Raw genomic sequence first — 26,893 nt, 5'->3', positions numbered from 1 at the left:
TGGCTAGATCTAGTGTAAACTAACAATCAAAACATATGAAAAACAGATCTAGAATAATACCTTGAGTTACATGCTTGAAACCTTCTTCTTCTTGGAGCTTAGAGTCACAATTGTCACTCCTCTAATAGCTTACAAACACCAACTAGCAAGAAGATGATTTGAGAGAGGTAAGGAAGAGGGAAATCGGCTCTAGGATTACTCCAATAACAAGGGAGTCGATTTCCACAACCCCAAGGATCTATTTATACTGTGGTCTCCTAGGGTTTCACCCTAAAACCCTAATTGGATAACTTAGCCTCAAAGCAATCCAATATCCCTTCTAGATAAGGCCTTGGACGATTTCTAGGTGATCCACATCCCTAAAATCGTCCACCCCATATCCATAAGGATTCTTAGCTCAAAATACAACTATCACACATTTGACAGTTCATACCCCTTTCTTCAATTAATCTCTTTAAGTCACCAAATTAATTCCTAATTAATTTATGACTTATATTAATCAAATAATATTATTATTCCTATAACATATTATTCTTATAATACATTAATAATAATATCTCTTCTCTTTATATAAATCACCCTGTCAAGTTGCTATGGTGAAGGCAACCCAAAAGGACCATGCACAATCGGGTCAAGTACTTACCAAATATAGTTACAGCCTTAGACACTAATCCAACACATATGTTATTATCAATACCACTCCATAACGATTCTTGGGCATATAGATTCAACAACACTCTTGTCTTCTCTAAATCCTGACCAAAGTTTTGCATATCCGAACCACAATTCCTTATAACTCATTCTTTTGAAACCAAAACTCGAACAGGTCGCTGCTCCTCTAAACAGAACATCCAGCTCTCCCCCACCTGGGTTTTAACTACCACAAAATGACCTAGCAGACAACCAAAAATCCTAATCGACTCAACCATATACATAACATCCTTAATTCTTGGGATATATCTTAATGCAATATAATCATGCATATATAGACCAAGCAAACTCAAAAGATTTTTAATCTCAGATGGGAACCTCATGAACTCCCCCATCATGGTTGCCTCTAACACAAGCATTCCCTACAAATGCACAAGTAAAACACCAGCTTCCTATCTAGAAACAACCGGATTACTATAATCCTCGCCTGAAACCATCAGTTAGAACCTGAGCTGCTTATATCCAAAGGAAGAAGACCCTTGATCTCATCTCAAGCAACCATACGACAAGGATCCTCTTATGCATTTCGACACTACCATACTATTTCCAAAAATCACAACCACCTCGCCCCTTGTAGGGTCTTAATTCCAACTTTGAAAACAACATGTTTGCATTATATTTCTTCCAAATCACGGAAAGCTAAAGGAACATCAACACCCTCATACACAGGACATTCCAATCCACCTTCCGGTTACTCAGCCTTTGGCAGAAATCTCTTAGTTGATCATAACAATTGCTTCTTTCTTGAGTCCTACAACTCAGCCGACACTACTTTGAGCAAGGCCCTCGGGACCTCAAAATCAACTAAGTCACCTAGGTATGTACCATTAAAAACCCAAACTCACATGGCCACTAAAGCCCAAATAATCACCAGACTTATCCTCATCCTGAAAAACCATAACAAAAAGATCCACATATATAACAACAACAACAACAACACAGCCATGAATCATGGTATCAACCATGTCATCTACCCTCAATCAGCTCCTTAGAATCCCCGTGACTTCTCTTGATTGGATTTTGTGCTTCCAGTAGTACGGGCCCAATACTACCTTCCACACAAATCCATACTTTCCTTACGATCCATCCCGAGTCCTCTAAGTTACCTACTCATAATAGTACTTCCAACACCAGCTAAATAGCGTAGCAACCGCACTAAAATACTTCCTAAGCTCCCCTAGGATCCCCCCCCACTTCCATGCCATCAATTGTTGAAGAACCCCTACTAATGTCATCTAACCATTTCATGAATACGATTACATGCAACAAAGCTTAAATAATCTATCGACTAAAGGACTCAACCCTACAACAGTTGGAATCAAACGAGAGCTACGCAATATGGCCAAATACTTCACTCTAATATTATTTAACCTTCATACCATGTAATTTAATGTATTCATTTGATAGTTAGCTCATATCAATGTGAGTTCCAAAAAGCACAAAGCAAGCAACATTCAAGCAGTGGAGTCGACTGGCACTAAGACACGATAAAATCAAGCTGATCCTCATATGAAATTTTTGAACTCTAAATCCCAGCATCTATGATACACGGTCGACCTGCCCTCACTCTCTCAAGAGTGGCTAATCATTCCTCACGTTGACCCGCTATGAACTGCACCAACTCATGGAACTTCCACCAACCCTGCAACCACTAGTTCATGCTAATCATTCATAACGATGAATCCCATAGACAGTCGAATACATGACTCAACTCTAAGACCTTAATCAGACAAGTACAGGAAGTAAAGATAAATCAAACATTCGCAGGCTATAAAATCTTTGTTTATGTACAACTATGAAGCACACACTAAGTGAACACATTAATGATGTCAATTTCATATAAGAAAGAACCCTAGGCTAACATGCATCATAAAATCATACAATTATGTCATGCAATTCCTGAAGATCCTTAGCCTATCACTAGCATGCAGTTCTAACATATCATGATGTCAAATAATAGTGTGTAATTTGGGGTCTACTTACTGGCTCTGACTGATCGTACACGTCACATCCTTTCTTGATAATTTTTGGAAAAATTTCGAAAATCATTTGTAGTTCCTTAGTTTACGACTGGATTCACACGTGTGTTCCTCCAATTCGCTCAAACCATGCTTTGATAGCAACTTGTAACGAATCAAAAATGAAAATGAATTTAAACTTTTCAAAACAACCCATTTAGTAAAAGAAGTGTTTGCAAAACCATTGTTTCCAAAATATTATTTAACATCAGAGTCTCCCAAGATCTAGTCAGTCGTAAAACCAAGGATGTGTACGGTCATGCCTTCGCCTTGCCACAATCGTCTAAAGTACCTAAAACAATAAATTGAAGTTGTAGGCACGAAGCTTAGTGAGTTCCCCCAAAGTAACACCACACAAACAGATAACATATACAATCAAGCATGTCGGGTCCAATCAACCATCGGGTTGCCCAATCAACCTTCAGGTCCAGTCATCCTCGAGATGGAATACACCACATTGAAATGCCAATATACAACGGGTCTAGTCAACCATCTAGTTAGAATAACCCAGGCCCAGTCAACCTCTCGGTCCAATCATCCTCGGGATGGAGTACCCTAGGTTGGAATGCTAATAAACAATGGGCTAGTCAACAATCGGGTTTGAATTCCCCTGGTATGTTAGCTCATGCACATAGTAGTAAATCCTAAACCACCAACCAAAATATGTGCACATAAAACAGTTAAACATATAATCAGTCAACAGAAAATCAGGCAGATCTACGGATCACTAAGCATAGCATCATCTTATATACTAGGATACATATCTAACATATCACTACATCAAAATAACATATTATCATAAACAGGATGGTTAATCCAATGGGTCGGCCTTGGTGCCTTATACCTAAAAGTACAGTGAGGAAAACTCACCTCTCGATCTGATCAATAGCTGATGAGGCCCCGACTCTGAATCTCAGCTCTAACCGTTACATATCCATCCAAATGACCAATTCTTAAACACAATCCAAAATACCCAAAATACCCATAGGTCAAACTTTGTCAAAATCAAGTAAAAGTCCAAATTCCAAAATTCAACTGATTCAATCAAGTTGAGTATGGTCACATACATGTTTGTTGACCAGGCACGGGTCTGTTGACCATGTATGTGCAACGTACGCCTTGTACGCCCAACGTACACAACTGGATGCTAACCCAACTCATTAAGAGCTTAATCCTTATGCTCTTAAGCCCATTTTCCAAATCCATGCCCAAAGTGATGTCCTTGACCATAAAGTTTCCAACTTTATGGTCTTGCGTGGTCACTAGGTGCTTAATGTCCAAAACTCTATGCTCTTAACCAATTAAGAGCATCTAACACATGCATGTGTTACATATGTTCTTAACCCATTAAGACCATTCAACACATACATAGGTTACATACAACACTCATGATCATAATGGTTCATAATAGCTCCATAATCGATAAAGTTTCCAACTTTATCCATTAGAATGATCCCAAAAAACAAGATTTAGTCTTTAAGTCTCTAATGGACCGAAAAAGTGCATCTTTTCAACTTAATCCATTAAGTCCAAGTCTCTAATCTTCATATCTGAATCAAAATGATGTTTAGATGGATAAAGTTTCCAACTTTATCCATAACAAGGTCATAAACTTTCAAGATCTAAACTTTATGCACTTAAAGTGACTAAAAGCTCTTAACACTCAGAACTATCTAGATCTAACAATATCATCATCAAGATTCAAACTTTATACCTCTAGAAGAAAGATCAAGGTGAACAAAGTCTAGATCTACAAGCTCCAATACAACTAACACTTCTTCCATGAGTTCATTTTTCTCCAAGGTGCACAAAGAACACTCCAAAGCCCTTCAAAACACCTTCTTTTTCTCACAAGGCTTAATCTTGTGTTAGGGTTTCAAGAGAGTGTTTCAGAGAGGTAGAGGATGAGAGTGGAGTGCGCTTGCGGAAGTGAAGGAGCTTAAATATGGCTCAAACCATGAAAATAGGTTTGGGACTTGATCACGTATGCCCTGCATACTAAATCTATAATATTATTTAAATGTCTTGGACTAAAAGCTTCTTGAATAAAAATCCATATTTCATGCAAGAACCCAACCTATGATTTTCCCTTTCTCCCCTTTGGCCCAAAAAACTATTCCAAAGTAAAATCTCTTAACTAACATTACCTCCTTCCACAAGGACAAAACTTTGCCTCCTTCAGGCCCAAAGCCTTACACAATTGACTTCCGGCCCACGGACCAGAAATGGCAGGTAATAGGATGTTACACGGTGATGAACAAATAGGGGGCAGTGGCAGGTGGGTCTCATGTGATGGGTTTGAGCCATAAGAACTTTCCTATGTGCACATGCAAACCCTAATGCTTGGATCTAGGTTTCTCTAATTGAACATGCAATGTATCCAAGACTTATATTGATAGATCTAGTGTAAACATTCAAATCATAACATATGAAATCAGATCTAAAGGAATACCTTGAGTTGCTTGCTTGAATCTTCTTGTCTTTGGAGCTTAGAGTCACAATTGTCACTCCTCTAATGGCTTACAAACACCAACTAGCAAGAGGATGATAATGGAGAGAGGGGAGGATGAGAAAATCGGCTCTAGGTTTTCTTGAGATGCAAGAGTGCCGATTTCCTCCACCCAAAGGGCCTATATATACTATTGGCTACTAGGGTTACACCTTAAACCCTAATTGAATTACTTAGGCCCTAAGCAATCCAATAATCCCTATAGACTAGGCCTTGGACGATTTCTAGGTTTCTCCAAACACTAAAATCGTCCACCCTCATATCCATAAAGATTCATAGCCCAAAATACAACTATCACACATTTGACAGTTTATGCCCCTTTATTCAATTAACCTCTTTAAGTCACCAAATTAATTCCTAATTAATTAATGACTTATATTAATCAAATAACAATATTATTATTCCTTATATTATTCTCATAATATATTAATAATATTTCTTCTCTCATTACAAATCATCCTGTCAAGTTGCTATGGTGAAGGCAACCCAAAAGGACCATGCACAACCGGGTCAAATACTTGCCAAATATAGTTACAGCCTTAGACACTATTCCATCAGTCTCCCACTTGGATAATTCCGGTAACTATATACACAAGCACAATCCGATTAGCAATCGTAGCTCTCAAAGATGCTGTCAAACTTTGATCTTATCAGTCCTGTCCTTTAGATAAGGGATCGTACAGTCCTCTGTTTAGATATCATGCAGACACAATCATAGTCCAGCGTTTAGTTTCTCGATCTCAGATTTAATAGACATAGAACTTAATCGAAACAGCAATTCAGTTCTGACCGGGCCCGACACATAAGTCAAATCAAATCATCGAGCGGCCGAGATATCGCTTTTACCCTTTTAGGATAAAAGTAACAAATAAACTTCGACTTATATGCATTTACTTATTTGTCAATCAATCATACACAATAATGCGTTTTATAACATCAATTTGCTGATGCGGTTTCGCATCATCAATGTACAACCAATTAACAAATAACAAACCATATATCCAGGTTTTAAGACCATATGATATTATCTTCTTGCGATCACTTACAATATATATATATATATATATATATATATATATATATATATATATATATATACCTTAAAGTGATTCCAGGAAACGCGGGTTTGTTCCAATGCTCAAAACTAGTTCATAAGCACTCATGAACGTTGTAGCAACCTTTTGCTATGTCTAATACCATTCAGACAATCTACATACCAATTCATGACAATCTTCTTTCATATCTACTTCCAACATATGAACGATTGTGGACCATTCGAATAATTCGATTATTCTTAATAACTTAATTATTCAGGAAGTCAAAACATGCAAAGTGAAACAATAGTTAAACAATTAACATGAGACGGTAACTTTACTTATAAATAATACTCTTTTATTTAATCATCAAATGTCAATTACATTTATCTATTACAAGTTTCTAAAACTATCTAATCTAAACTAATATCATCCTTCAGCCCAATACTCCTAGCATGCTGCAAATGCTTAACCCTAGTCAGTCCCTTCGTAAGCGAATTTGTTGGGTTATCTTCTGATGATATCCTCTTAACCACGAGGTGTCCTTCTTCTACTCGATGTCTAATAAACTGATATTTTATGTCGATATGTCAAGATCCACCATGATCCCTCGGTTCCTTTGTCAAGGCAACCGCTCCTTCATTATCACAGAAAATTTCCATAGGCTCCTTTATGGCAGGTACAACTCCAAGATCACCGATGAAGTTCTTCAACCATATTGCCTCCTTCGACGCTTCGCTTGCTGCAATGTACTCTGATTCGCACGTTGAATCAGCTACGGTTTCCTGCTTGGAACTTTTCCAAGTTACTGCTCCTCCATTAAGGGTAAAGACCCAACCCGACTGCGAACGGTAGTTGTCCTTGTCGGTCTGGAAGCTCTCATCACTATACCCTCTCACCTTTAAGTCATCACTCCCTCCGAGGACTAAAATCCATTCCTTGGTCCTCCGAAGGTACTTAAGGATATTCTTGACCGCAATCCAATGGGCTCTGCCAGGGTTCCCTTGATATCTACTGACAATGCTCAAAGCAAAGGCTACATCAGGGCGAATACAAGTCATAGCATACATGATTGAGCCAACTGCGGAAGCGTAAGGTACTCGGCTCATCTCTGCTATCTCGGCTTCGGTACTGGGACTTTGAGTCTTACTCAATTTGGCATTACTTTGTATCGGTAATTCTCCCTTCTTCGAATTCTCCATACTAAAACGTTTCAGTACTTTATCTAAGTAAGTGTTCTAACTAAGTCCTATTAGCCTCTTACTTCGTTTTCTCACTATCCTTATTCCCAATATATAGGAAGCCTCTCCGAGGTCCTTCATAGCGAAGCACTTCCCGAGCCAGGACTTAACCTCCTGCAGTGTCGGGACGTCATTTCCTATGAGTAGTATGTCATCGACATACAAAACGAAGAAGCTAACTATACTCCCACTGGCTTTGACATATACACATGATTCATCTTCACTTCGTACAAATCCAAACTCTTTAACTTTCTCATCGAAGCAAAGATTCCATCTGTGAGACGCTTGCTTAAGCCCATAAATGGACTTCTCAAGCTTGCACACTCTATTTGGATGCTTCATATCGACAAAACCCCCTGGCTAAGCCATGTAAACATCCTCAGCCAACTTTCCATTAAGAAAAGCGGTCTTGACATCCATCTGCCATATCTCATAATCATGAAATGCAACAATGGCTAGCATCACCCTAATTGACTTTATTTTTGCAACTGGTGAGAAGGTCTCATCATAGTCAACTCCGGGATTTTGAGTAAAGCCCTTCGCAACCAATCGCGCCTTATATGTGTGTACATTCCCATCCACGTCGGTCTTCTTCTTGAAGATCCATTTGCACCCAACGGTCTTACGTCCGGGCACATTATCAACCAAATTCCAAACTTGGTTGTCATACATGGATTGAATCTCACTGCCCATTGCCTCTTTCCATTTTGCAAACTCCAGACCTGCCATGGCTTCCTTATAGCTATTAGGTTCATCTAGATCTATTAGTGTCCCATCACTAATATACATGTCCCCATCGGTAGTAATATGAAAACCATAAAACTGGGGTTGAACTCTAACTCTTTCGGAACGTCTAAAAGGTAAGGACTCGTCAATTGGTTCAACCGGAGTTTCCTCCTCGGGTTGAGTGTCAGCAGTAGAGGTTCTTTCATCACTCGATTCTTGAATCTCTTCAAGTTCGATCTGCCTCCCATTGTCTCCTTGGCTTATGAGTTCTCGCTCTCGGAAAACCCCTCTCCTCGCAACGAAGACAACATTGTCATTCGGTCTATAGAAGAGATATCCAAAGGATTTATGCGGGTAGCCGATGAATATACATCGCTCACTACGCAGTTCGAGCTTGTCGTGAGTATCTCGTCTTACGAAAGCCTCGCAACCCCAAACCTTGATATGTGCCAACGAGGGAGCTTTCCCTGTCCACATCTCGTGAGGTGTTTTGGCAACCTTCTTTGTAGGGACTCGGTTAAGGATATGGGCGGCAGTCTCTAAGGTATACCCCCAAAATGAGATAGGTAGTGAAGCACGACTCATCATAGAACGAACCATGTCTAACAAGGTTCGATTACGCCTTTCTGCCACACCATTTAACTGCGGTGTCCTAGGTGGCGTCAATTGCAAAACTATTTCGCATTCCTTGAGATAGTCGTGGAATTCAAGACTTAGGTACTCTCCTCCTCGATCGGATCGAAGCATCTTGATTTTCCTGCCCAATTGATTCTCCACTTCATGTTTGAATTCTTTGAACTTTTCAAACGTTTCTGACTTATGTTTGATTAAGTAAATATACCCATATCTAATATAATCATCGGTGAAAGTCACATAGAAGTGGTTCGCATCCTTTGTGGTGGATCTAAAGGGTCCACATATATCGGTATGTATGAGATCCATCAAACCCACACCCCTCTCACAAGTACCAGTGAAGGGTGACTTAGTCATCTTTCCAAGCAAACAAGACTCACATGTGTCATCTTCCCTAAGGTCGAATGACTCCAACACTCCATCCTTTTGGAGTTGGGCTATGCGCTTCTTGTTGACATGTCCAAGACGACAATGCCACAAACATGCTTTATCCATACTATTGGAAGAATCCATGCATAAAACATCATTTCCTAGGTTATCTACAATCATAAAAGTTTCATAAATTCCATTACAAGGCATTGCTTCAAAATATAAAACACCATTTAGATAAGCATAAATCGAACCATGCTCATTATTAAACGAATATCCAAATCCCTGTCTAAACAAACCATGAAACGAAATGATGTTTCTTACCATATCTGGCGAGTAGCAACAATTATTCAAATCTAAACTTAATCCATTACTAAGCACTAAAGAATACACTCATATCTTGGTGACAGGCGACGATCTTCTGTTTCCCATGATTAGATTAATTCTTCCATGCTCCACATCCCTATTTCTTCTTAGTCCCTGCAATTCAGAACAAATGTGGTAACCACACTCGGTATCAAGGACCCAAGAAATAGCATGAGATGAATCATTAGATTTAATTGTGTAAATACCTGCAAAAGACAGCTTGATCTTCCCTTCCCTGATGGCTTGCAGATATTCTGGGCAAGTCTTCCCCAAAGTCGACTTTCAACTTGCGAAGACGATCGACATACCTTTTCATCTTTTGCAAGTGAATGGTTAGAGATTCTCCATTACCCATTTTATTAGTGATCATGTTAGTGAAAATCTCGTAACGTTCTTGCCTCGCGTTTTGATGGTATCTCTCCAACAAGTCTTGATGCATTTCTTACGGATACATGTCCTCATAGGACTTTTGGAATTCGGCGTTCATTGTGGCTATCATGATGCAATGAACTTTCGTTGCATCACACTCATGAATCTCAAAAGCAGTCATTTCAGCCGGAGTAGCGATTTCTGGATTAATCTTTTTGAGCTTCTCGTCAAGGACATACTCCTTGTCCTCGTAGCGAGCAATCGTGCGAATGTATCTTATCCATTCGCTAAAGTTCATTCCATCGAAAGTCACCTTTTGGCAAAGGCTCATTAACGTGAACGAGCTAGCGGCAGCATTGTTTGCGTTCGACATCTACAAGAAAAAAGGACAAAGTTTGATTAGAATTGAATCCCTAATTATCACCCAATATGAAAAATTAGGGCTAGGATCCAACAACATTATTTACATATTAGAAAAGGGATGTTGTAATCCAACATGCAAACAATTTGAAGGTAAATGAATGACGATTCACTAATTCTCCACCACAAAACATAACCTTAAGTTTTAAATGCATTTAGAATTCCTAGATATCGATGAGATTCATTGAACTTTTCAATGGCATGTTTAAATCTCGATATGCCCCTCTCTTTTGTGACTGGGATGCCAAGGATCACAAAGTGGGTGTGAATAACCATGCAAATCTACATGGTGCCTTCATTGTTACAATCACCTATTCGATGTGCCGGTAAACCACACACGCTCCACCGAACTATGATAAACAATGAATCACCCTTTGCCACCTTTGCTTAGAACCAATTAGTGTGCCGGTAAACCACACACGCTCCACTAACTTCTTAGCAAGGGTGCAAAGTGTAATTTCATGGGTTTGCATCAATTCACTTTTCCTAAAGTAACTAGGATTGGGAATTTGAAAAACATGTAGTTACTTTGTATTTTAATATTATACTTTTAATGAGGAGATAGGGTTGCCCTATCCTACCCGTTCGGCTAACGACCCTCCACCGATCAAGCAAGCGGTGGGTGTGAGTGTACACCCATTAAGCGCCATTTTATAGGTAGCAACCTTATACCCACCTTATAGACCGGCTTCGTGAATGAGGCCTACTAACGGTAAGACTAGCATTTTAATTATACACATATATATTAAGTTTGTAATCATATAGTAGTATAAGGTTGAATTTTAAACTTGTAAAATTCTAGGGTTTGAAATTTAAATTGTCCAAATTAAACTTTTAATCACAAAACTTAAGGACAAGTTTTAAACTTTTCAATCATAAGGGATCAAATAACAAATAATTTAAATTGACTATTTAATCTCATAGTTATCTATATTTTATTTATTTAAATGTTTCTTGCAAAACAATTCACCAATTTAATTAAAATAATCAATTAATATCATATAAGGAAATTATTATTCAACTAATTGGTAGATATCTTTTGTTAGGTCAAGAATATACTCACATATATGTTAAAATTCAAATTTTATTGACCCATAAAGATTAAGGCAAGTTTCCATAAGAAAAACAGCAAGAAATCCCGAAACTAACTCCATCTAACGCTCGAACTCGCCGAGTACCACAATGGACTTGCCGAGTTGAGGCCTACTCGCCGAGTCCACTATGGAACTCGCCGACTTCATCAGGCAGATGGGGAAAATCGAATTTTGCAATCAACAAGCAATCAACCAATGCATCAATTCAATAGAAACCAATCAAGTCTCTGATACCACTGATGGGTTTGAGCCATAAGAACTTTGCTATGTGCACATGCAAACCCTAATGCTTGGATCTAGGTTTCTCTAATTGAACATGCAATGTATCCAAGACTAATATTGATAGATCTAGTGTAAACATTCAAATCATAACATATGAAATCAGATCTAAAGGAATACCTTGAGTTGCTTGCTTGAATCTTCTTGTCTTTGGAGCTTAGAGTCACAATTGTCACTCCTCTAATGGCTTACAAACACCAACTAGCAAGAGGATGTTAATAGAGAGAGAGAGGAGGATGAGAAAATCGGCTCTAGGGTTTCTTGAGATGCAAGAGTGCCGATTTCCTCCACCCAAAGGGTCTATATATACTATTGGCTACTAGGGTTACACCTTAAACCCTAATTGAATTACTTAGGCCCTAAGCAATCCAATAATCCCTATATACTAGGCCTTGGACGATTTCTAGGTTTCTCCAAACCCTAAAATCGTCCACCCTCATATCCATAAAGATTCATAGCCCAAAATACAAGTATCACACATTTGATAGTTTATGCCCCTTTATTCAATTAACCTCTTTAAGTCACCAAATTAATTCCTAATTAATTTATGACTTATATTAATCAAATAAAAATATTATTATTCCTTATATTATTCTCATAATATATTAATAATATTTCTTCTCTCATTACAAATCATCCTGTCAAGTTGCTATGGTGAAGGCAACCCAAAAGGACCATGCACAATCGGGTCAAATACTTGCCAAATATAGTTACAGCCTTAGACACTATTCCAACATCATGGCCATGACCGGGGGAATAAGGGGTGGGTGGGGGTCTGTGGAAGAAGGGCTCGATTCAGAAGAAAAGTAGAAAAAGCACAATAAATCACCATCACAAACTTGCCCCTCTTTCTCTTGGATACTTGCAACTCAAGAAAATAAATGTAATCACTAGAGACTAGTTTTTTTTATCTTGACCTATAACCGTTCCTCGTCTTTATTTATTTTAATTGACATTTGTATCGAGTGAAGGAGAAGAACAAACAAAACCAGGGGCGTGAATGATTTTGAGTTTGTGTATGTGTTTTGAGTGTATGTTTGGACGTCTTTATTTTTTCTTAGTCTTGGAATAGAAAGATGTAGATGATGTGCAAGTTGGAGGTGTGTAGGATGTGATTTGGGAGAGGTTGGGTGGACGAGATTTCCTTTTTGGTATTTTAAAAATAAAATAAAAAGATTATAATTAAAAGATTTAAAAAAAATAATTAGAAGGGTATATTTGTCATTTCAGGTAGGATATGGACCAAAACCACAAAAAATGACAACCATAGGAACCAAAACCACATAAGTCTCCAACATTTGACTTTTGATGCATCATCAAACTTTTGAACCAAAACCGCTTTATTTTGACAAACAGAGAAACCATTTTTTCAATTTGTCCCTTGAAAATAAACAAAGAATTCTACAAATTCTGTTTTTTTTACCATCTTCAAGTTTCTTCATTTCATCGAATGATGAAAAATTACCTTTCTTCGTAAAAAATACTCAAGTAAGTTGTGTAATTTTGTAATTTGTAATATTTTATTAGTTACTTTACATCAATTATTATATTCATGTAATTTAAGTAATTCAGTAAGTATTATAATTTAATCGTATTTTTTTATATTTAGATGGATGATATATTTTTCTAAACTAGACATCGATAATAATTAATTTACATTAAATGTATAAACAGATAATATAAATATAAGGTTTATATAGAAATATTTTTATTTAAAACTAGTAATTTTTTATTACATAATAGCAAATAATAAAATCTAATAATTATTTCTTCATAAGAAAATTATTTATCAAAAAATCTATTTATCGCCAATGTTTTTCAGGACACACACACACAAAAAACACACACACACACATATATATATATATATATATATATATATATATATATATATATATATATATATATATATATATATATATATATATATATATATATATATATATATATATATAAAGTAATTTGTAGTCAAATAACGGTGGTTGGCTCGAGGTTAGATTCGAAAACTTTAAATCATTATTTTTATATGTACTAATTTCAATTGAAATAAGAAAAATAAACGTTTAGTTTACAACTTTGGTCATAAAATTTGATATATTTGTAAGTTTAGTCCCCATTATTTTTTCGTTTTATATTTTCACCATCTAACAATTTTTGATTTTATATTTTCACAATATAACAATTTTGGTATATTGATAGGATTGGTTTCTAAAATTTTTGGGTTTAAAATTTTGGATAGAAGATTTTCGGATGTTGGCAATTTCTTTTGCTATTTAGCAAATAAATTACAAAACGGTCCTTATAATGTATAAAACCGGTCAATGTGTAATTTTTTTTATAAAAACGGTTCTTATGTTGATGTTTTTCTTTTATTAGAAGGTTTGATCTCTGTATAAAAAAAATATATTAAAAACATTATTTCTATAATTTACAAAAAATGTCATAAGCATTTTTTTAAGTGAAACAGGTCATGTTTTAAAAATTACAAAAATAGTCTTTTCTAATAACAATTTACATTTTGCAGCCAGGACAAAATGAATCATTGATTTTATATGTTTTTGAATAGTGTCACTTATCATTAGGATATTTCCAACTTTTGTCCTTTATTTATGTGCTGATTAATGCCACGTGGCTTTAGAATTTTGCACCTTTGGTCATTGTTTGTGTGAAATGTTCATTTTGGTCACATAAGATATTCGTGTCTTTGTAGTTTTGATTCTTATGTAAAAAATAAATTATAGAATTTTATATATAATTTACAGAAAAGGAACCTATGTAATTTCTTTACAGACATTATATATATGTTCAGATATTTACAAAAATTATCCCTAACTAATAGAAAATTTTACAGATTATATTCCATAAAACGAAAATAATATCACCACCCTAGTTTAATCAATTTCATTAATAATCCACGGTAAAAAAGCTCTTGCACATATCATACTAGGGATGAGCATATAACCCGTTGGACCGGACCGGACCGGAAAAAAACCGGGACCGGACCCGGACCGGACCGGATATACATATTAATGGGCCGGTTTTCGGGTTTTGTTTTTACCGCTAATCGGGTTTCGGGTTTGGACCGGACCGTACCCGGAATACGGGATTTAACCCGGACCGGACCGAAAAAAAATTTCTCCTTAAAATATATAGATAAGGATATTGAATTATTAGTTAATGTTATATATAACATTATGTATAAAACTTGATGTTTTTATTGTAACATTATTTATAGATCTTGATCAACGTTTGTTCCTATCACTTTACAAGAAAAAATGTATCTAGCATGCTCATCCCTATATCATACGACTTATGTCGTTGTGCATAAACCCATGATAATATATTTAAGCATTTTTAATAAGATCTTAGTTGTTATTTAATTAATCATTTTTCATTTTTCATCATCAATGAATTACATAATTTTTTGTTGACTATAATATTGAAATGTTAATTTCTTTTTAGACATTATGAATATAACATTTCTCATTTAATAAGATATAATTTTATTGTGGTTTTATTTTTACTTTAAAATATTTATTCTTGTTTACTAAATAATTTGTTTTATAATATGAACATAATATTTAGAGTAAATTACACGAATAGTTGTTGTGGTTTTTGGTAATTTATATAGTTGGTCTTTATCTTAATATTTTCACTTGGAAGATACCTATAATTTAGTTTTGTTTCGTATTTGGTTCTTGATAGACTTAAAATGACTACAATCAATCATTATGAAAAAAATGAGTTGTAGTTTTATTGTTGGTGACTAGGAGAACCTAATCAAGGTGGGTTACTAAAATACCATCATCATCTCTAGGTCCTAGATATCGTCTTCAACCCATAATTGTAGAATAATGGTGAAAAAGTTCTAGTGCAAAAAACTTTAACAACTTAATTCATCGTTTTTGTTGTTGATTGGAATCTGAATACACAACTTAATCCATTGTTTTTATTGAAACTTGGTTCAAGATTGGAGATGAGAGTGGGGTTTATAACATGGGGATAAGAGGTTCGGTTCATTAGGATACAATTAAGGCATAATGTCTCGCTGAAATGTGGTGTTAGTGTCCTTCCAGTAAGATTCACCTTCTCCGATGACTTCCTGAGTTTTCCTACGAAGGTTGTTATGAGATGTGATGTCGGAGAGGGTGTGTTGCTAGAAATAGGAGAATGGGTCGGGGGAACTTTTCATAGACAATTGTTATGGCTAACATTGTCTATTTTAGTATGTTAAGTCAGAACATCTACAACATATATGAGGGAAAACTCATCTTTTGCAACTATAGAGACCGTTCATGAAGTTTATTCTTTTACAAACTATGGGGACAATTTATGAAGATTTGTGTTCTTTCATCGCCTACATGTTCGACCCTAACCCTAAGACCAATTTTTTCTCTCAAGAAACCTAAAGTATGTACCTCTCTGATGAGTTAAATAACTCTTTGATCGTTTAGATCTGTAAACAAGTTAATCACGAAAACGTAAAACAGAAATATCAAGCACAAGAGTGAATCAAAATATGTCGAATGATTCAATAGATTCAAGCCTCAGCAGAGCTCGACAAAGAAATCCTGCTGTAGAGGCTATTAGGGTTACAAATGATAAAGATAATATCTATGAATGAATGACTTCAAATCTTACGTACTAAGATGCATGCAAGCATCTATATATACTAAACCCTAGAACATAAAATCACGGATGGACAGGCCCAATCCGGATACAAAATTGGACTAAAGAACGACCCCAATACGCAACACCTAACGGACCCTACAATCTCCCCCTTTGCGTCAATTGGAGCGAGACTCTACTTCGGCTTGCTGGGTCCAGTTGCAGGAACTTTCTTTGTGGTGTCAAACAGACAAGGAATAAGAGGGAGAATGGTTTGTATGAATCGAATGTACCACTGGATCATATCATCAAAATATTTCTTGTCATCTGCAGAGTTCTGCTTGCATCGATTGATGATACTCAGAACATGTTCCAAGCATGTAGTGGTATACAGATGCTTATCTGCCAAGGCGAACAGGCATTTTTGGCCTTCGTTCCTTGTGAACATGACAAAGTTCCGCTTCGGGTCGATCCTTCCCATCTACATCATATTTAAATCACTTGCAGAACCAACAGGAGAAATGGTAGGCTTTTTCTTGAATATACTTGCGATCTCCTGATCCATCTTGACAACCTCCATGATGTAGCAAACTAGCATCCTTTCTTGTCATCTGCAGAGTTCTGCTTGCATCGATTGATGATACTCAGAACATGTTCCAAGCATGTAGTGGTATACAGATGCTTATCTGCCAAGGCGAACAGGCATTTTTGGCCTTCGTTCCTTGTGAACATGACAAAGTTCCGCTTCGGGTCGATCCTTCCCATCTACATCATATTTAAATCACTTGCAGAACCAACAGGAGAAATGGTAGGCTTTTTCTTGAATATACTTGCGATCTCCTGATCCATCTTGACAACCTCCATGATGTAGCAAACTAGCATCCTTTTGAAGTGATCTATGATTGGCCCATACTTAGCTTCATTGGTGAGGAGGATGTTGTGCATAATGACCTAATCATGTGGATTCAGGTTAGGAAGATCGGCAAGTGAAATAGCATGTTCTGTTTTGGCAGACCCCCTCAGCACTTTGAACCGAACATTCGTGAAGTTACCCTCCCGAAAGGGTTTTAGGACACGAACGTTTATAATCTTCTGAGCACTCCATGTTTGATACTAAGGCTGAGCAGACCTCAGATAGAATTCAACAAGCTCCCTATTAACCTTCGGGTGAGGATGAGGAACATCAGCAATATGAGAGAAAACATGAAAAATGAAGGCCTTTCGGGTCAAGGGCATATCAAACTGAGAGTCGACAGAATTGACCCTGTCCAAGGAAATCACCGGTTCGAGCCATAAGATGCTGGGAGTATCAATGGCTTCTTTGATAAGCTTCTCGAGAGTCCACGGAGGAAATAGAGTTTTTTGACTCTCAAGAAGGTCATGAGCCTCCTTCATTTTTCTTTCGTTCGCCTCGGCCTCTCTGGCAACGCGAGCACTCATGTCTGCATCTTTTTCCCGACCTTGTTTCTTCAAGAGATCAGCGATGGTCTCTTTATCATCATCATTATCACTGTCTTCAACAATCTTCTTCCCTTTATCTTTAGCACCCGAACCTGAAGGTTGACCCATTGGAGGAGGTTCAGTTGCTTTAGTTGATGTAGAAGTAGGAGGCGGTTGAGACACATCTTATCCCCCTTGTTTTGGATGGGCCACGAACTTAGGAAGCCCTTCAATTTTGCTAAGTAGGTCAAGGGCGGGAGCAAACTTCTCAGCTAGAGTGCGCCTTACAGAATAGTTCAGGATGGGATCATGTGCTTCAATGATGCTGGAGTGAGCTCTCTGGGGCCTGAACGAAGAAACTCCTTATAAGTCTTGATGATGCGACTATCCCTTGGAACACACACATACATTGACTCAGGGATTGAGCCAACGAACTGAAACTTGGAAGCATTAGTTACGATAATCTTCGTTGTGTGGAAAACTGCGATCGAGGAGAGTGGAGAATTAGCAACAACAGGGACATGATACTTGTCCATTGCCCACTTTGTGACCAGTGTCCATAATCTGGCATGAGAAATCTCAAAATGGCGAGAAGTCGAGGCAAGACTTTGGATCAACTGTTGCCATAACACAGAGCCATAGTCAAGATTAAGGCCGTGGTATAACCCGTAGATAATCGACATAAACAGACGGCTAGCCCCGTTAGAACCTGCACTTCTTTCTGACAAACCCTTGAACAGAACCGTGAAGAAGCCATTCCACTGTGGAGGAAGACAGGATTTCTTGAACTTGGTGACTATAGTAAGAATCTCAGTGTATCCCATGTGGTAAAACATGGAAAACAACTATACCACAGGAATAGACTCAGGGTTAACCCTTGACTCATCAGGTTCGAACCCTAGAAGCAAACAGAATCGCTGTTTGGAGATGGAGGATTTGGTATCAAGAATGTCGAAGAAAATGAGATCGACAGACTTGTCATAGTGGGCTGTTGAGAAGATCTGCGATAAACACTCCATTGGAACGAGTTCAACCTTGGTTAGTGCTGGAACCAGTGGAGAGTGTTTGAGACACTCCACTATCGGGAACATGAATGCGTCGTAGACATGGGGGGTGAGATCAATAATCAGGCTTTGCTGAGGTCAGATAGGCAAAATGTGGGAGGTTGCATGAACAGAAGAAGAATCCGCCATGGAAGAGTGTTTTGGAGAAGAAGATGAACAGTGGGAGAAAATAATTGTTTCTTGCTCTCTGAATTGTGGGTGCAGTAAAGAGGTAAAAGACTTTAGGGTTTACCCTTTATACCGTGGGTTAGAGGAGAGAGAAGAATCCGCCCCCAAATATTCTTGAAAATCGAAGCATTTCATGAGTTGATTGATGCGTGACAGAGTAGCAACCCCTATGATTACGCATGAGAGAGAAAAACTCTTCCGTTTTACACGCCTTCCCATCAAGCGCCGTTTTGAATGCCAAAACATTTAGACTTTCGGTTGAGTCAACAACTTATCCTTTTAAAATGAGCTGTCTTCATAGATAAAAGTAAACACGTGTAGTATTAGTCATATCATCCCTTTGAGAATATTGCATTAAAACCAGAGCCATAAAATTAGCTTATAATGAACGAAACCAGATTTTTGGAAAATCAAAAAGATTTTCGTGCATAGAGTGTCAAAGATAAAGAAATAAAGCAACACATATGTGGGAATTTGTGATGTCAATAAAGACATGAAACAGTGGATCCCGGGCACGAATCTCTTCCTTCAAAGTCAAGAGAGACTTTAAAGTGTTAGTGAGGTTTCCCGTTGAATTACGATCAATCACTTGTTAAGAAGTGTTGAAAGGCATCTTTTAATAAGGCTGATAAGGGTGGCTTTCGCTTCAGTTCAGAGTTCCTAATCTTGACATAAGAGAGAAACCGAATGAAGTACTTGTGAGACCAATGTGGTCTATTGAACAAGTAGGTTTGGATAATATTTAAGTGACATGTTGGGAATACTTGGTGTGAAATCTCAAGAAAAATTAAAGTTGGATTCTAAGGGAAGAAATGTTATGGTATGTAACAATTTCATAAGAATCACACAAAAAGAAAAATTAGAGATTTCATGGTACAACCACTTGGGTGAATTCGTTAATTCATGAGTGAGAACTAGAGCAAATATAATTGTTCACCGTCAATGCATAGTAGGTATTGAATTGTGGGTTTCACTTAGCACGTAGTGACACGAAGCTAAGATCACAAACACAGAGATTGTGTAACCATAAACCTCAGTGGTAATTTCTGAGAGTCTCAAGGGTTACTTGTATGAAGTGAATATGATGGAGAAAATATTTGAGGTGGTATAAAGAAACCAAAGTACCTCTGCTATAAAAATAGTGACCAAGCAGAAAACTCTTAACTCATATGAGAAAAGAGTAAGATAGCTCATGATTAGAATAAAATATAGCAGCCTGATTGGGAAGACAAGGTTTGTATATACCAAGTCAGTAAGGCTTTATTCAGAATCAGGTGAGGCTTTGGACGACATGCAGCAGCATGCTTCTAGGGACACTTAATTAGTAGAAAGTGTGAGAATGATACCTGCCCCATCTAATATAAACAAATGAAGAGACAAAAAGAAAAAGAAAATATTTTTGGAACTTTTTATATTTTTTTAAAGAGAAAAACAAAATAAACCAAACAAATAAAATTTGAACCGAACCCGAAATAGACCGAATGCTCGGTTCATTTCGGTTTAAAAAAATGTTTTTGGAATTTTTGGAAAAACATATTGTACAAAAGGGTACAACTAAAAATATCACCTTGTTTAGATAAGCGAGAAAAGTTCAATGGGACTGAACGCGAAATAGACCGAGCACTCGGTTCATTTCGGTTCCCATGTGAACCGAACCCGAAATAGATCGAACGTTCGGTTCATTTTGCTTCCAACTTTTAGTTTTGAGAAGGTGTTTTTGGTACTGACTCCGATTCCATCATACCTAGTCCTTGTAGAATTTTATTAAAACTTGCTTTAGGAAGGGCTTTGGTGAAGATGTCAGCTAGTTGATCAGTGGTTCGAACAAAGTGAATCTCTACATTTCCGTCTTCCACATGATCCTTAATAAAGTGAAACCGCAATGCAATATGTTTGGTTTTGGAGTGTTGCACCAGGTTATGACAGATCCTTATTGCACTTTCAGAGTCGCAATATAGAGGGATCTTTTTCATATTGAGTCCATAGTCCCGGAGTTGAATTTGGATTCAAATCACTTAAGATGTGTAGGAGGCAGCTGCAATGTACTCTGCTTCGGCTGTAGACAGAGAAACACACGTTTGTTTCTTAGATTGCCAGCTCACCAACTTCACGTCGAGGAATTGACAGCCTCCTGTAGTGCTTTTCCGATCATGACCACATCCTCCAAGGTTTGCATCTGAACAGGCTTGAACAAAGAAACCTGAGTTTGGGGGATACCAGAGACCGAGAGAGGTGGTTCGCTTCAAATACCGGAGTATATTCTTCACTGCTAACATGTGTGGTTCACGCGGATTTGCTTGAAACCTGGCACAATAGCAAACTGAAAACATTATATCAGGCTTGCTAGCTGTGAGGTACATCAGGGAACCAATCATTTGGCGATATAGCGTTATGTCAACTGCCGGTTTTTCCAAAGATGGTGTGAGCTTGGTACCGAACGCCATAGGGACTTTAACCTTTGAATCTCCCATCATGCCGAATTTAGCAAGAAGAGTCTTGGTATATGCTTCCTGGTTTATAAAGATGCCTTCGGGTCCCTGTCTAATATTTAAACCAAGGAAAAAGTTAATCGGACCCATTGAGCTCATTTCAAATTTTGTCTCCATCAACTTTCTGAATTCAGCTGTTAGGCTAGGATTCGTTGAGCCAAAGATGATATCATCGACATAGATCTGAACTATCATAAGATGGTTACCTTCCTTTTTACGAAAGAAGGTTGGGTCAACCGAACCTTGTTTGAATTTAGACATCTTTAAAAACTTAGTTAGTGTTTCATACCATGCCCTAGGTGCTTGTTTCAGACCATAAACAACTTTATCCAAGATGTAGTAGTGATCTGGATTCTTTTCATTCACGAAGCTAGGAGGTTGCTCCACATACACAGTTTCTTCAAGTTCCCCATTCAGAAAAGCGCACTTTACATCCATCTGGTAGACCTCGAAATTCTTGTGTGCAGCATAGGCGAGAAATATTCGAACGGATTCCAGCCTTGCTACCGGAGTGAATGTCTCTTCGTAATCGATTCCTTCTTCCTGGCAGTAACCTTTTACCACTAGCTGAGCCTTATTTCTAATCACATTACCCTCCTTGTCCATTTTGTTTCTGAACACCCATTTGAGACCGACGACCGAGGCATATTTCGGTGTTGGAATGAGACGCCAGACCTTATTTCTTTCAAACTCATTGAGTTCGTCTTGCATTGCCTGGACCCAATCTGAATGATCAAGGGCAATATTGACGGTCTTCGGCTCAATTTTGGACACGAAAGAATTAAACATGCAGAACTCTACTTTGGAGAATAAAGCAGTTTGTTTCGCCTTCAGTTGTGAACGAGTTAGAACTTTCTCTGATGCGTTACCCACTATTTGAGATATAGGATGATCTCTGGTCCATTTGGTGAGAGGAGGAAAGTTTGGATCATAGGATGGATCCAATTCAGCATTTACCATTTCTTCAAACTCTGATTGAATGTCATCGTCATAGAGCATATCGGAATTCTCCCCCTCGACAGATGATGAGCCAAGAAATCTTTCTTCAACAGGGCTTTCGGGTTGATCCGGACTTTCGGTTGTTACTGGACTTTCGGGTGTTACTGGACTTTCAGGTGCACAGGGGCTTTCGGGTGCGTCAAAAATTGGATTCTCCCCCTGAATATGTGAGTCCTGCTCATTTGAAGAGGATAGATTCTCCCCCTCGACCGAAGTACCGCTCTGGGGAGGTTCTTTTCGAACTGGTTCTTCCGCTCCCATTCGTTTGGCTGCATCTTCGACGATCTTCTTAAGGCGATCAATCTTGTTGTCTGCTGCCGTGGCTTCAGAGTGAGCTGCTTTCTCAGGTTCATCAAATAGATCCATGAACTGGTCAAAGAGATTGGCGATAAAGGCTGTGACTTGACCTGTTTGAGAGAAAATCTCTCCTATTGCTTCTTCAGTGGACTTCAACTTCTTGACGTAATTGTCATCGAACGTCACATAATAGGTTTCTTCAATTATTTTAGAACACTTATTCAAAACTCTGTAAGACTTTGAAGTAATAGAATATCCCAGAAAGATACCTTCATCAGCTTTGACATCAAACTTGTTGCGATGTTCTTTGGAGTTGAAGATGAAGCACCTGGAACCGAACACGTGGAAGAATTTGACATTTGGCTTCCTGTTGTTGATTATCTCATAAGGAGTGAGAGAGAAACGCTTGTTGAGATAAGACCTGTTCTGAGTAAAACACGCTACAGCAATGGCATCAACCCAGAAATATAAAGGAAGAGAAGAAAAGCTTAGCATGGTCCGGGCCGCCTCACACAAGGATCGGTTTCACCTTTCGACAATTACATTCTGAGAAGTTGTGACTGGTCCCTTTTTCTGCCAAGAAGTCTTCGAATTCTTTGTTCTTGAATTCCAGTCCATTGTCGCTTCTAATATTTCGAACGACTTTCCTCATTTGCACTTCGACCTGCTTGATAAAGATCTTCAGTTTGGGAGTCGCCTCAGATTTGTGGTTTAGAAAAAATACCCAAGTAAATCGTGAGAAGTCATCAACAATAACAAGAATGTACTTGTTACCACCAATGCTCTCGATTGATGATGGGCCACATAAGTCGATGTGAAGCAACTCAAGTGGTTCAACAACTTTCGTGTTTATGATCGATGGGTGACTTTGGCGACTTTGTTTCCCCATTTCGCATGCAGTGCACAAGTGTTCACGGTCGAACTTGAGAAATGGAAGACCCCGAACATGACCGTCGGTGACAAGCTTGTTGATGTCTTTGAAGTTGAGATGTGAAAGCCTTCGGTGCCACAACCAACTTTCGTCTGAGTGAGCTTTGGATAAAATACATATTGCTGGATTCCCTTTGATTGGTCTGAGATTCAGAGGAAACATTTCACCTTTTTGATCTGATTTGAGAATGACTTTGTTGGATTTCTTCTCTATAATTTCTGAACCTTTGTCATCGAACGAGACTTTGAGACCGGTTCCTCCCACTAGTTGAAACACATTGATGAGGTTATGCTGCAACCCCTCTACATACGCCACCTTTCTAATTGTAAAATCTCAATTTGTTATCATCCCATAACCCTTTATCGTTCCATAAGAGTTATTACCGAACTTGACATTGCCTCTATTTTGAAGAGACCGAAACTCCCTTAGCTCTTCATTCCTTCCTGTCATGTGATGCGAGCAGCCACTGTCTATGTACCATTCTTCGTCAAACTGCTCGTCACTTATAACCTGCAAAAATTAAGCAAATTTAGGAACCCAAAGTTTCTTGGGTCCACGTGAGCCTTTTACAGAAACTGGCATAGTAAGAGAAACATCAACGAGATATGTTCGTTTAATTAAGGTTGTTTCATCTTTTCTTTTAATAGTAAACACTTTGATTTTATTAGAATTAGATGCAGGTGTATTGGATTTAGGTTCTGGTGTCTGGACTTTAGCCTGCTTTCGGTCTTCATCAGCTGAGGAAATTTTCCTTTTTCCTTTCAAATCCTTTGATGATCTTGACTTTGGTGTAGGACCAGAATTAGGCTTAGAGGAAGATTGAGAACGAGAAGAATTAGAGGAAAAGAAATTAAAATGAGAATCTTTCCTGACTTGAGGTTTGGAATGACCCTTTCGGTTGTGGTCATTTGAGGGACCGAACCTGGACTTTCAGTTGTTGATTGATGATGAACCGAAGCTTGATTTTCGAGTGTTGTAGGTTGGTGGCCCGAAACTGCGGTTTTTATTTTAAAAGCTTGACGGGCTGAAATCTGGTCTTTGCCTGTTGTTGTTTGGTGGACCGAAACTAGCTCTTCGGTTGTTGTTTCTTTTGGGACCGAACCCATCCTTTCGGTTTTGTTCTTCCTATGGCCCGAAAGTCTTCCTCTGGTTCTTTTGAATCGGTGATTCGAAGTTCCTTTTACTCCTGTTTTCTTCTCCTTTTGACATAGAATGTTTGTCAAAGAGAGCGTAGTGAGGATTTTGGGAGCGCCAAAACTGCTTTCGCCCTGAGAGATTTTTCTTGTATCTCAAGTTTCTCTGCTGCTTTTGATTTTTCACCTGTTTCGGTTGTCTGTGGATATTTGCCTTTTGTTTCGGCTTCTTAGCAACGGGTTCACTCTTCATGGAAGAGGTTTCGCTAGTTGAGGTGACTTCCTCCACTGGAATCTCTTTTGTGCCACTGGAACTTGGTACGTCAAAATTGGTAGGCTTATTCAGAGGTTCGGGCACATATCTTCCTTTGGCCTTCCATGATGTTCGCTCCGACAAACCAACTGTTTCATCTGCGTTGTCTATTGGTGCAGACCAGAAAAACTCATCACACCCATATGCATTATCTTCATTCACTATGGCAGTGAGTTTGACTGTCTGATGTTCGGTTACTCCTGTGACCTTATAAACCTGATTGGGAGTTGTTCTAACCTTTTGAAACACAACACCCTTTTCTTTAAGGATTGGGGACTTAGTTTTGGACAAACGAGTGAATTCCACAGAATTTTCAGAAATCAGATTTTTGTGGTTTTCAGGTTCGCTCCTAATGAACTCGGAACAGTCAACAACATCCTCTACAGAAATTTCACTCATGTCATTGTCCTCATTAAGTTCAGATGCATTTTCAACATCAATTTTATTTTCTGAACTCAATTTGGTACTCAATGAGTCAAATTTTTGTATGGTTTTGGCCCTGAGTTTCAACTTATCATTTTCATCCAAAAGATTTTTAAGCATATCCTTATGGTATTTGGACTTTATAAAAGATTCAATTTTGTCCAGACCATACATATAAGTAGGATTGACATCGTCAGAAGATACAACACTTTCACAGTTGTATGCTTCGGCATCGATTTCATCCTCCTTAAACTCAAGGAAGGGTAAAATCATGCGATGTATCTTCTGTCCTATTTCACAGTTTAAATGCAGCTGAGTAATGTTAGCATAAAACCTTTTGGCTAGGGGTGCAAACGAGCCGAGCCGAGCCCGAGCTTGACCAGGCTCGGCTCGGGCTCGTTTAAGTTATATGAGGCTCGAGCTCGAGCTCGGCTCGATTCGAGCTTTCTTGTACTGAGCTCGGCTCGAGCTCGTAAAGAATTATACAAGCTCGGTTCGGGCTTGGACTCAACTCATTTTTTATCTGACGTGCCTAAATAAGCTTAAGCTCGGCTCGAGCTCGTTAAGAAGCTCGTTTACTAATACCCTAAATCCATAATTCCCCTAATATTTTTTTAGTTTAATATATATAAATAATAATAAATTATATTATATAAAGGGCTGTTTAGGCTCGCGAGCCTAATCGAGCTTAATGACATAAGCTCGAGCTCGAGCTCGTTTAATAAACGAGATTAATATTAAGCTCGAGCTCGGCTCAGGCTCGTTTAAAATCGATTTCGAGTCGAGCTTTTAACAATCCGATCTCGAGTAGCTCGTGAGTAGCTTGGCTCGTTTGCACCCCTACTTTTGGCAATTAAACAACAAACATTCCTCTGTTTTAATAATTTGAGATTGTCTCTTTGCAAATAAATGTTCTCATCCCTAGACTTAACCAGCTCCAACTCTTTCTGCTCTATCCAAATCCTTCGCTCCTCACTCTTAGAAGACACCCTTCTTATTTGGTCAGTTAGATTAGAATTCGTGACCCGTGTTTGATTTAAACAACTATCTAGATTCGAAATTCTTGTATTCAAGTTATTTAATTCCTTTTCATATGATTTTTGTGGAATTTTAAATGAAACAAAAATAGGTTATATCCTCTTGATCAGTTCATCTAGCTCATTGATCTGTACAGTGAGAGGTTTTGCTGTAAAGCACAAGTCCTCTCGCTCCTTAGCCTCTTCGTTACCATCATCAGTGTTGTATCCCCTTATCTGAGA

At 38.1% G+C, this 26,893-nt stretch overlaps 1 pseudogene; it reads right to left on the bottom strand.

The window, feature by feature from the left end:
• The window catches only part of LOC145067832 (putative protein phosphatase 2C 4), a 58,998-nt pseudogene extending 36,095 nt beyond the window's left edge, over positions 1-22,903 (bottom strand).
• Between the last annotated feature and the right edge of the window lie 3,990 nt (positions 22,904-26,893).

The sequence above is a fragment of the Lactuca serriola genome, chromosome 8 (genome assembly GCF_051521515.1).
Source record: "Lactuca serriola cultivar US96UC23 chromosome 8, Lser_US96UC23_V15, whole genome shotgun sequence".
Classification (NCBI taxonomy): Eukaryota; Viridiplantae; Streptophyta; class Magnoliopsida; order Asterales; family Asteraceae; genus Lactuca; species Lactuca serriola.
Note: the sequence above shows the minus strand (reverse complement) of the source record. Positions and strands in the feature narration are given on the sequence as shown.